This window comes from Dasypus novemcinctus, chromosome 1 (assembly GCF_030445035.2).
Source record: "Dasypus novemcinctus isolate mDasNov1 chromosome 1, mDasNov1.1.hap2, whole genome shotgun sequence".
NCBI classification, from domain to species: Eukaryota; Metazoa; Chordata; class Mammalia; order Cingulata; family Dasypodidae; genus Dasypus; species Dasypus novemcinctus.
Genome location: NC_080673.1, coordinates 28858906 through 28870441, shown reverse-complemented (window position 1 = coordinate 28870441; position 11536 = coordinate 28858906). Strand labels below are relative to the sequence as shown.

Genomic DNA, 11536 nt, shown 5'->3' with positions numbered 1-11536 from the left:
CAGATTATATATCCATAACAATCCATATAAAATATTCATAGATTCATACCCATATATATCTTACATATATATAAGTGGATACTTTAGAGATTACAAAATATATATTTAACCACCTCAGTTATACTGCAAAACCTTATCACTCTGTAGGTGCCTTTTACTCTTTCCCTTTTATGCTATAATGTATTATCAATTACATCTGCAGACACTGAAAACTTTATCTGACAGTATAAACAGAGTGTAATGGACTATTACATGTACCAAGATATTTGCCATTTTTGTTGCTCTTTATTTATCTGATTTCTTCCAAAAAGTTATCTTCTGGTATGATTTCTCTTCTATCTGAAGATTTTCTTTCAGTGATTATTTGAAGCAGGTCTGATTGTTATAAATTCTTAGTTTTCCTCCATCTGAGAAAGTCTTTATTTATCTTTCACTTCTGAAGGATATTTTTCCTGAATACAGATTTCTGGGTTGATAGTACTTTTCTTTCTAAACTAAAAAAAAAAAAAAAAAAAAAAAAAAAAAAAAAAAATTAGGTCATTTCTTTTGACCTGCATGGATTCATTTAAATCATTCTATGGCTATAAGTAATGGGTCATGGTTCTCTAGCTGATTACTACATATTTTCTTTGTTGTTAGATTTGAGCAATTTTATTATTATCTAAGCATGGATTTCTTTGGGTCTATCTTATTTGGATTTGCACAGCTTCTTTAATCTGTAGGTTTATGTCTTTTGCTAAACTTAGGAAGTTTTCAACCATTATGTTTTTAAATATTTTTATTTTTCTTATGTTTTTCACTTCTAAAATTTTCATTTTGTTTTTCCTATGTCATGATTTATGTACTTTTTGCATATACTCTCTATTTTAAAAATTTTCTTCAAGTTTGTGTTAATCATTTCTACAATAGCTGCCATAAATTCCTTGTCAGATAATTTCCACCTCTGTGTCATCTTATCTATGGTGTCTGCTCATTTTCTTCTCCCATGCAGATTGAGATTTCCATGGTCCTTTGCACGCTGCATCTTATTTATGTTCTAGGGATAATGTTGATATTTTTGTTTTAGCTGTCTAAAGACTGTGGGTTCAATATCGAGTCAGTTTTCAAACTCTTTGCAGTGCTGTTTGGATTTGTGCCATATTTGTGCCACCCAATACCGTTCAGTCTGGAATGAGGCAGAATTCTACTGATTAGTTCAGTTCTCAGAAATTTTGGTGTGATAAATAGGATTAGAAGCACACATGCAAAATTCAGCATTAAGCCCCAGAGTTTAAAAACAACTTAATTGGGGCACTTTTTCAAGCTCTTCCCTCCCAGTTATGTCTCTAAGACATCCTTATTCCATCAGCTTCCCTTTTTGTCCCCTAGCCAGAAACTAACCACTCTATGGAAAAAGGAAACAATCAAGTTTTGGTCCTATCCTCTAAGCCACAAGAAGGAATAAGAAAGTTCTCTCCCCTCAAAGATTTGACTTCTAGTGTTCTTTTCCTGGCTGCATTTGCTATTGCTGCCACCCACTACATCATGAAACAACACAGAGAAAGAAAAGAATAGAAGGAAGGCTTCCACTTTTTCTGAACTTTAGGAATTACCTTTTCCATCCAGTGAGCCGAAATAAAGTAGAGAGTTTTTCACTGATTTTCTCTCTGTCTGCACCACAGTACCAGGAATCGTGTTTCAAATTCTATTGAATTTCCACTTTGTGGAAAAAGTGTAGACTCGCCACTGATTTGGTTCTACTCCAAATTCTCGTTTTCTTTTTCCACTTTGGCTTTTGATATTTACTTTACAGAGTTTTCAAATATTTGTTCATGAATTTGGCTCACATTTCACAGTGTAATTCCATGGATGATTAAAAGAGGAGTATTTTTAATATATCTAGTCACAACTGAGATACAAACTTATTTTGTGCTTTATTTCCTTTTTTAATAATAAATGTTATTTTAGAGTAGTTTTAGGTTTACAGAAAACCTGTACAGAAAGTACAGACAGAAAGAGTATATGGAGAGGAGGTGGCAAGATGGCATCAGTTTAAGTGGGCACTCACCATCTCTCTCACAAAAAACATCTGAATGGGGGCAAGATCCTGTCTGAGTGAGCTGTTTTGGGAACCCACAAGCAGGAGGCTGCAGGACATCAATCTGGAGAGAGCTAGACAAAGAAATAAACTCCTCAAGGTAAAAACATGAGTTTCTCAACCTGGTGGCTGGAAATGGCAGGTGGCTAAGCCCCACCCTTAAGGCAAAAAGCTGCTGTGATCCCCCTGACTCACACCCGCCACCAAGAGGGCAAGAGTATTCTCTGGGAGTAAGAGCGCTCTGGTGAAAGGTAGAGAGAGTTTCCTTTCTATGGGTTTGGCTGCCTGGACCCCCCTTTGAACTCTGAGGAGCATACCAACTGGCTTGAGAGGTGGCACCAGGAAGAGGAGAGAGGTGAATCTGCTGAGGCAGCCTGATTTACCTAACTGCCCTGGGATAGAGAAACTTGGCCTAGGAAAGGGAAGAGTCAGGTAATTGACTAGTCCCAAGCTGAAAACTATCAAAACTTCCCTATGGGAGTTGGATAGTAGGAAGTGCTTAATAAGCTTCCAAGAGCCAATTTAGTGTCCCCTGGGAGGAAGAGGGGTAGTCTGGAAGAGGGTTGAGAGTAATTTTTTTTGCAGTGAGTTCAGTCACCTGGAACTCATTTGAATTTCAAAAAGTAACTCAACCTCACCAGGAGAGTTGAGTGAGGATCCTCACACAGGCTATTATATCCTGCTGCCGTGGGAGACTAGAAAGGGGGCAGGGACAGAATCCTAATCAGCATGAATCTATACAATTGCAAAGAGCCAAACCTCACCTAGGGAAAGTGACTGGATAGCTTTCTGAAGAACTAACTGACCCAATGATAAAGTTTAGTTCAGTGAAGGAGTTTCTGCCTTGAATATATGAGATCCGTAGTTCAATTCCTGGCTCCTCCTAGAGTAGTGACCCTCTGGGATATCAAACATCCAGCTGATACTTTAGGAGAGAGAAAACATAGACATTATTTTTGTATTAGTTTCTCTTGGTCCCTTATTTTTTCCTATTAAAAAGGGTTACTTTTTAAAAAAACCTAACTTAGTTTACTCGCTAAAACCTGTTTAAACCTGCAGAGGGAAGGCTGCAAGGTAATTGACTGAAGAACACCTGCAGCCTGAGAAGCTCCTCAGGTGCCTAAGAGGAAAGGTTGTTTTCCTTTAGTTTTTGATTGACTGCTTGCTTGTGTGTTCATTTGTTTTGTTTTCTTTCCTCTTTCTCCCTACCCCCCTTTTTAAAATTAGGTGCTGCCAGTTTGTTTATTGCTTGCTGTTTTCTCTTCCTTGATTTCCCCTTTTCTGTGATACTGATTTTGTCTACCAATGCTCTCTTTTCCTTCCTTCATCTTTCTATCTTTCACTTTTTGTTGTTGTGCTACACTAAAGATTGATAAATAATCAATCAAAACAACAAACAGCCATGCACCTCATAGCTCCAACAATAATTATGCCAAAGCTTAGCAAGTTAAACTTTGGAAAAGGGGGGAAATGATGTGGGCTATAGGTGGGAGGCTCTTTGTCTCTTCAGAGATAACCTAAACTATCTCTGACTTGTGGGTGTAGGGTGATAAAAGGCTGCAGTCCTGCCCTTGGTGACCATGGCAAGGACTCCAGTCCCAGGAAACAGTTTAACAATGCAAGGTCTATAAACTTTAAGTATTCAGGGGAAATGCAAACCAAATATGCTAAAAGCTTATCTAGAATGCCTGAGGTCCATGCTAAATGCTTACTTAAGATGTGGAAGATATATATGCTAATTCAAGCCTATTGAGAACTGAAACAAAAGGACCATTTGGCCTTTCCTCTCTGTATAAAAGGGACTCAAAAATCTTGTTCTGGGCTCGGGATTGAAACAGAAAGCTCCTAAGTCCGGCCGGTCGACTGGCCGTCAATAAACCATTTTTCCTTCTCAAAATCATTCCTGAGTCCTGGCCTCTCTATACTCAAATAATTGAACCTCTCTCAAATTCTACAACAGTTGTTCTTACATTCCACCTCTCTTTGTTTAGTCCTCAATTTTTTCTGGTTTCTCTTTCTATCTCATCTATTCAGTTTTCTTTCATTTCTTAATTTTTTTTCTTTTTTTTTTCCTTTCCTTTCTCTTTCTCTCCCCCTCATCATTCTGGCCTTTTAATTCATTCTATATTTGGCTTTCCATTTCATTGTACATACTCTACTTTTTTATTCTTATTAATTTACACTGGCTTACATGAGTTAAGTATTCATTTTTCTATGTCTGATAAGGTTCATCTTCTAACTTTTACTATTATTATTACTGTTATCCTTTTCCTTTTATTGCCTCTTTCATTTCTTTGACCCTAATATGTTCCCTTCAAGGGAACATAGAAACCAGCAAGGAAATAAAACAAGGAAACAAAGTGTCAAAGAGAAAACCTAACACACAAAAAAACCCAGCAGTTAAATAAAATCCTAGAGTAGACAAAGAAGCTAATCAATAGAATAAAGCAATAAAGATAAAAAGATAACCATACAACAACAAAAAATTACAAACCATACAAAGAAACAGGAAGACATGGGCCTGTCCAATGAAGAAACTAAAAACCAGGATGAGATGTAGAACATCAAACAACTAATAAAAAATGTCCAAATATCATAGACCAACTTAATGAAGTGAAGAGATGAACAATATTAAGAAGACACTGGGAGAAGATACTGAAGAAATTGTAAACATACATAAAAGATAACAGATATGATGGGATGAATGGCACACTTTAAGAAGTCAAAAATACACTGAAGCACATAACAGCAGATTTGAACAGGAAGAGAAGAGAATTAGTGATGTGAAAGACAGTACATCTGAAATTAAACAGATAGTAGAACAGATAGATAAAAAGAGAGAAAAAATCCAGCTGGGACTTAGGGATTTGACAAACAATAAAAAATGTACAAACATACACATTATAGGCATCCCAGAGGTAGAAAAGAAGGGAAAAGGGACAGAAGGCATTTTGGAGGAAATAATGGCTGAAAACTTTCCAACCCTATTGAGGAAGATGGATGTACATGTCCAGGAAGTGCAGCATGCCACAAACAGTATAAATACAACAGGTCTACTCCAAGACATATATTTGTCAAACTGTCCAATGATCAAGACAAAGAGAAAATACTGAAGGCAGTAAAAGAAAAGAGAACCATCACATATAAGGGAAGCTCAATAAAATTAAGTGCTGGTTTCTCATCTGAAATCATGGAGGCAAGAAGGCAGTGGTATGACATAGTTAAGGTACTAAAAGAAAAAAAAAACTTCCAACCAAGAAATCTCTATCCAGCAAAGTTGACATTGAAAAATGATGGAACATTCAAAATATTCACACACACACACACACACACACACAAAAGATTAAGAGAGTATGCCAATAAGAAACCTGCCCTTCAAAAAATACTCAAGGGAGTGCTGCAGGTTGAAAAGAAAAAACAGGAAAATGTTGGAGGAGACTGTAAGAACAACTAGAATGACAAAAAGAGAAATAAAAACAACATATGACAGACATAAACCCAAAGAAAATATGCTTAATGTAAGTAATTCCTTGAGAGTAATAACACTGAATGCAAATGGATTAAACACACCAATTTAGACATGCAGATTGGTAGAATCCAATGTGTATGCTATCTGCAAGAAACCCACCTTAGACCCAGGGATTCAAGGAGGCTGAAAGTGAATGGCTGTAAAACAATCTTACAAGCAAACAATAACTAAAAAAAGGGAGGAGCAGCTATACTAACATTGGACAAAAAAGACTTTAAATGCAAAACTTTTGTAAGAGACAAGGACAGACACTATGTATTAGTAAAAGTGGTAACCATTCAAAAAGAAAGAATAATCATAAACATTTATGCAGCTAACAAGGGCACCTCAAAATACATGAATCAAACACTGAAAAAACTAAATGGAGAAATAGATGCCTCTACAATTATACTGCAGGACTTTAACATACTGTTATCACCATTAGAAAGAACATCTTGACTGAGAATCAATAAAGAAACAAAGATATTGAATAACGCATTAGAGGATCTGGACCTGATAGACATATACAGAGCACTACACCCAAGTACAGTGGGATATACATTCTATTCAAGTGCACATGAATTATTTTCCAAGATAGATGACATACTATGCCACAGAAAAATTCTCAAAGAACTTAGAAAGACTGAAATTATACAAAGTAATTTCTCTGACCACAATGGAATGAAGCTGGAAATCAGTAAGGGCCAGAGAACCAGATTAGGCACAAAGATATGGAACTTAAACAACACACACTTAGACAAACAGTGCATCAAGAAGGAAATTACAAAAGAAATTAGTAACTACCTTGTAATGAATGAAAATGAAAACACACAATATCAAAACATATGGGATGTAGCAAAAACTGTACTGAGAGGGAACTTCATAGCCATAAATACATAAATCCAAAAAGAAGCAAGAGTTAAAATTGAAGAGCTAACTGCACACCAGGAGAAATTAGAAAAAGAACAACAAACTAACCCCAAAGGAAGTAGAAAGAAGGAAACAAGAAAGATCAGAGCAGAACTAAATGAAATAGAAAAAAGAAAGCACTAGAAAAAATAAACAACACTAAAAGCTAGACTTTAAGATCAATAAAATTGAGATTCCCTTAGCTAGACAGAAAAAGAATAAGAGAGAGAATATGCAAATACACAAAATAAGAATTGAGAAGTGGATATCACCACTGACCCTGCAGAAATAAGAGGTATCATAAGGGGATATTTTGAAAAAATTATATACCAACAGAAAGGATAATTTAGAGGAAATGGACAAATTCCTAGTAACACACAGGCAGCCACATTGACAAAAGAAGAAACTGATGAACTCAACAGGCCAATCACAGGTAACAAGATGGAATTAGTCATCAAAAACCTCACAAGTAAGAAGAGTCCAAGAGAAGATGGCTTCACAGGTGAATTCTACCAAAATTCAGGAAATAACTAACACCAATCCTGATTAAACTCTTCCAAAATAGAAGTAGAAGGAACACTGACTAACTCATTCTACGATGCCAACATTACCCTAATACGAAAGCCAAACAAAGATGCTATAAGAAAGGAAAATTACAGACCTATCTCTCTAGTTAACTTAGATGTTAAAATCTTCAACAAAAATACTTGCTAATCATATTCAACAACACATCAAATGAATTATACACTAATTCAAGTCAAGTGGGTTTCATGCAGGTGTGCAAGGATGGTTCAACATAAGAAAATTAATCAATGTAATACACCACATAAAGAGATCAAAAGAAAAAAATAACCTGATCATCTCTATAGATGCAGAAAAAGCATTCGACAAAATACAGGACCCTTTCCTGATAAAAACACTCCAAACATAGGAATAGAAGGAAACTTTCTGAACACGATAAAGGGTATATATGAAAACCCCAAAGCTAACATCATACACAATGGTGAAATCCTACAGCTTTCCCTCTAAGATCAGGAAAAAGACAAGGATGCCAACTATTACCACTCCTATTTAACATAGTTTTAGAAGTACTTGCTCAAGCCCTGAGGCAAGAAAAAGATATAAAAGTCATCCAAATAGGAAAGGAAGAAGAAAAATTTCATTATTTGCAAATGACATGATCCTATACATAGAAAAATCCAAGAAATCAACAACAAAGCTTCTAGAACATATAAATGAGTTCAATAAAGTTGGACATTATAAGATCAATGTGCAAAAATCAAAAGCATTTTTGTACAACAACAATGAGCAATATGAGGAGGAATTCAAGAGACAAATACCAGTTACAATGGTAACTAAATGAATCAAATACCTAGGAATAAATTTAACTAAAGATGTAAATGGCTTCTACAAAGAAACTCCATAACAATGTTAAAGGAAATCAAAGAAGACCTAAATAAATGGAAGAATATTCCCTGTTCATGATTAGGAAGACTAAATATCATTAAGATGTCTATCCTACCCAAACTAATCTACAGATTCAATGCAATCCCAATAAAAATTACAATAGCATTTTTTACTGGGTTGGAAAAACTAATGATGAAATTTATTTGGAAGGGAAAGAGGCCCCAAATAGCCAAAATATATTGATAAAGAAAAATGAAATTGGAGAATCACTCTACTTGACTTGAAAACATACTATAAAGCTACAGTGGTCAAAACTGCATGATATTGACACAAGGATAGACATACTAACCGATGGAACTACATTGAGTATTCTGATATATAGATCCTTGCATAGACAGCCATCTTATTTTCAACATGGCCACCAAGCCCACTCAACTGGGAGAGAATGGCCTCTTCAACAAATGGTGCTTGGTGAACTGGATATCCATATCCAAAAGAATGAGAGAGAAACATCATCTCACACCTTACACAAAAATCAACTAAAGATGGATCAAAGATCTAAACAGAAAAGCCAAGACCATAAAGACCTTGGAAGATAATGTAGGGAAGTATCTACAGGACTTTGTAATATAAAATGGCTCCATGAACTTTACAGCCAAAGCATGGGCAGCAAAAGAAAAAATAGATAAATAAGACCTCCACAAAATTAAAAACTTTTGCACCTAAAATGAGTTTGTCAAGAAAGTAGAAAGACAGGCTACCCAATATTTGGTAACAATACATCTGATAGGAGAGTAATATACAGCATATATGAAGAAATCCTATATCTCAAAAATAAAAAGACAAACAACCCCTTTAAAAATGGGCAAGTGATTTGAACAGACACATCTCCAAAGAAGAAATACCAATGGGTAAAAGACACATGAAAAAATGCTTGACATCACTAGCTATTAGGGAAATGCAAATCAAAACTAAAATGAGATACCATCTTACACCCATTTACAACTGGCAGCCATTAAAATAACAGAGGACTACAAGTGTCAGTGAGGATGTGGAGGAATGGGAACCTTCATCCACTGCTAGTAGGAATGTGGAATTCTCCATCCATTGTCCATCCATTGTTTGGAAGTTCATCAAAAAGCTAACTATAGATCTTCTATATGACCCAGCATTTCCACTGCTGGGTATGCCCAGAAGAATTGAAAGCAAAGACATGAACAGATAAATGCACAGCAATGTTCATAGTGGCATTATTCACTATTTCCAAAAGTTGGAATCATTCCAAATGCTCATCAACAGATAAATGAATAAACAAAATGTGTTATATATTGATGTACTATAATAAAATTATTAAGAATTATGAAATAATAAGGTTTCTAATCAATAGTGTCTGTTGTTTTAGCCTAGAATTGTGAATGATTACTTGTTCCAATTGTCATTGGAATGTTGTAACACTGCTATGCAGGCAACCCTCTCACCTAGTAACCAAAACACAAATGTTTATAAGGAACAAGTTACCAGACATGGCTTTTACACATCCTGTTTGTATCTCCTATAAACTAAAAGCTGAAAACCTTCATGTTCCTGTTCAGTGTACCATGTATAGAATAGAGCACTTCAGGGCACAATGTCTCTCCTTGGGAGAATTGGCCATTACCCTGGAGATGGGCATTGTTTTTCTGGGGCGAGCTGACAAATCTCGAGTTTCATGACCAACCTGAGATCATAGATTTGGTTTCATAGAAGTGGGGCCTCTTTTGGGTGCTGGTCAAAGTCTCACCCAAGAGGGGATGCTCTGCCTGGGACTGTTTTTCCAATTGGAACTCTGATCAGCTGCCAAAGAGACTCCCCAACCTCTTAAAAGATCAGATGTTGTTTTTCCCCAATTTGATGAGTGTTTGTATATACATTCATTCTTTCCTATATCTTTAATTGGTTACTTTCTTTTGTAATTTGATATAACCTGAAATGCATTTAAATGAATAAAGCTGCTTTTTATATAGCATTTAGAGTTTCTTCCTTTTCCTTAGCAAAACAAATACATAGAATGGAATATTACTCAGCTGTAAGAAGGAATACAGTACTAACACATGAGCTAATAGATGAATCTTGAGGATCTTATGTTGAGTGAAGCAAGGCAGGCATTGAAGGACAAATATTGCATGACCTTTCTGATATGAATTAAGCAAGTCGAGCAGACTCAGAGAGCTAAAGTCTGGAAGATAAATTTTTAGGATATAGAAAGGGTGAAGAAAGTTGTGAGCCAAAGTCCATATGGGCAAAATCTATAATAAGGTGGAAGTAAGTAGTTATGGAATTAAGGGATATACAGGGGTGTAAGGATACTATTGTATTGGGCAGTGCAAGCTTGATGGCGGGTAGGTTGGGGAGGATGGGTTGGATGGTCCACGGAACTGGAGAGATGGTTGGGGGAGGGAGCAGGTGAACACTGGGGATTGGTGGGTAAGTGGTTCAAACTACGTTGCTGAGAAAACTCTTTTGGCAATATGACAAAGAAGGGTTACTGGTTTAGGGTGTTGGGGGGGAATTGGGGACAGGGTACAGCTGGGGCAGTCTTCTAGAGAATATGTGAGTGATCATTTTGTCATAGTTTATTGTATCAGTGGGGGAAGTCCCACATAGTTAGTGGGAACCTGTTGGACTGCCATACTGGGGAGACCTGATACGTTCTCAAACAGAGAACATGTCTTATCCTTCAAGTAGTGAAGCCTGGTGGTCACAGTAGGTCCTGAGGGGAGTGGGGGAGAATGAGAAAAGATGGAAAAGCGGGTATTCAGGGGGCAATGGATGTGTTCTGCATGATCTTGCAATGATGGATAAAGGCCATGTTAAATCTCATCAAAAATTTATAAAAGTGTATGGTCTAAAATGTAAACCATAATGTAAACCACTGACCATGGTTAGTAGCTCTGTTTCAATATTTGTACATCAGTTTTAACAAATGTACCATCCACATGTAGAAAGATTATTAATAGGGAAGGGGAAAGGAGAGAGGATGTTGGGTACATGGGAGTACTGTCTATTCTGGATGCAAAATTACTGTGATGTAAAACTTCTTTGAAGACAAATGAAAAAAAGTCAGACACTGTAGAAGAAATGGAGGAAAATGCCACTGTACATACAGGACAACAGATATTACAGTGATGAAAGGTAAAATGTCAAAAAAAATTTAAAAATTCTTAATTTTTTAATACCCCAATTTTTTTACTTTATTTTAGTTTTAGTTTTTCTAAATTATGTATTTTATATCTTATTTTAAAATGTATCACTATTATTTCATTTTCTTATTAATTGAATTTGGCAATATTCTTGGCTTCATTTTTGTATAAGTTGTGGTCACAGAAGGGTTACAACTATGGTAGGGGAGGATCATTCATGTGAGGTTTCAGTGGTGGTGGATACATGGGAGGAAGTTCATCTGGGCATACATATGAGGTATATAAATATGTTCAAATGTTCATGGGGCATTGCCACAGTGGGTAGAGATTCACATAACAACTGAAAGAATATTGAATTTCCATCCTACAGAGCTCTGCCACATTCTCTAATGGAACAGCAACAAACCCCCAAGCACAGGGGCAATGAAGGATGGTCCATTGATGGCCCTTGATATT

At 36.1% G+C, this 11536-nt stretch overlaps 1 long non-coding RNA gene across 1 annotated transcript; it reads right to left on the bottom strand.

Annotated features, from left to right (window-relative positions):
• Nucleotides 1–265: 265 nt before the first annotated feature.
• LOC131280222 (uncharacterized) lies at nt 266–1713 on the bottom strand. Its single transcript, XR_009187792.1, has 2 exons — nt 1593–1713; nt 266–494 (listed from the first exon to the last, which is right to left on the bottom strand). It is a non-coding gene; the product is annotated as an uncharacterized lncRNA (long non-coding RNA).
• Between the last annotated feature and the right edge of the window lie 9823 nt (nt 1714–11536).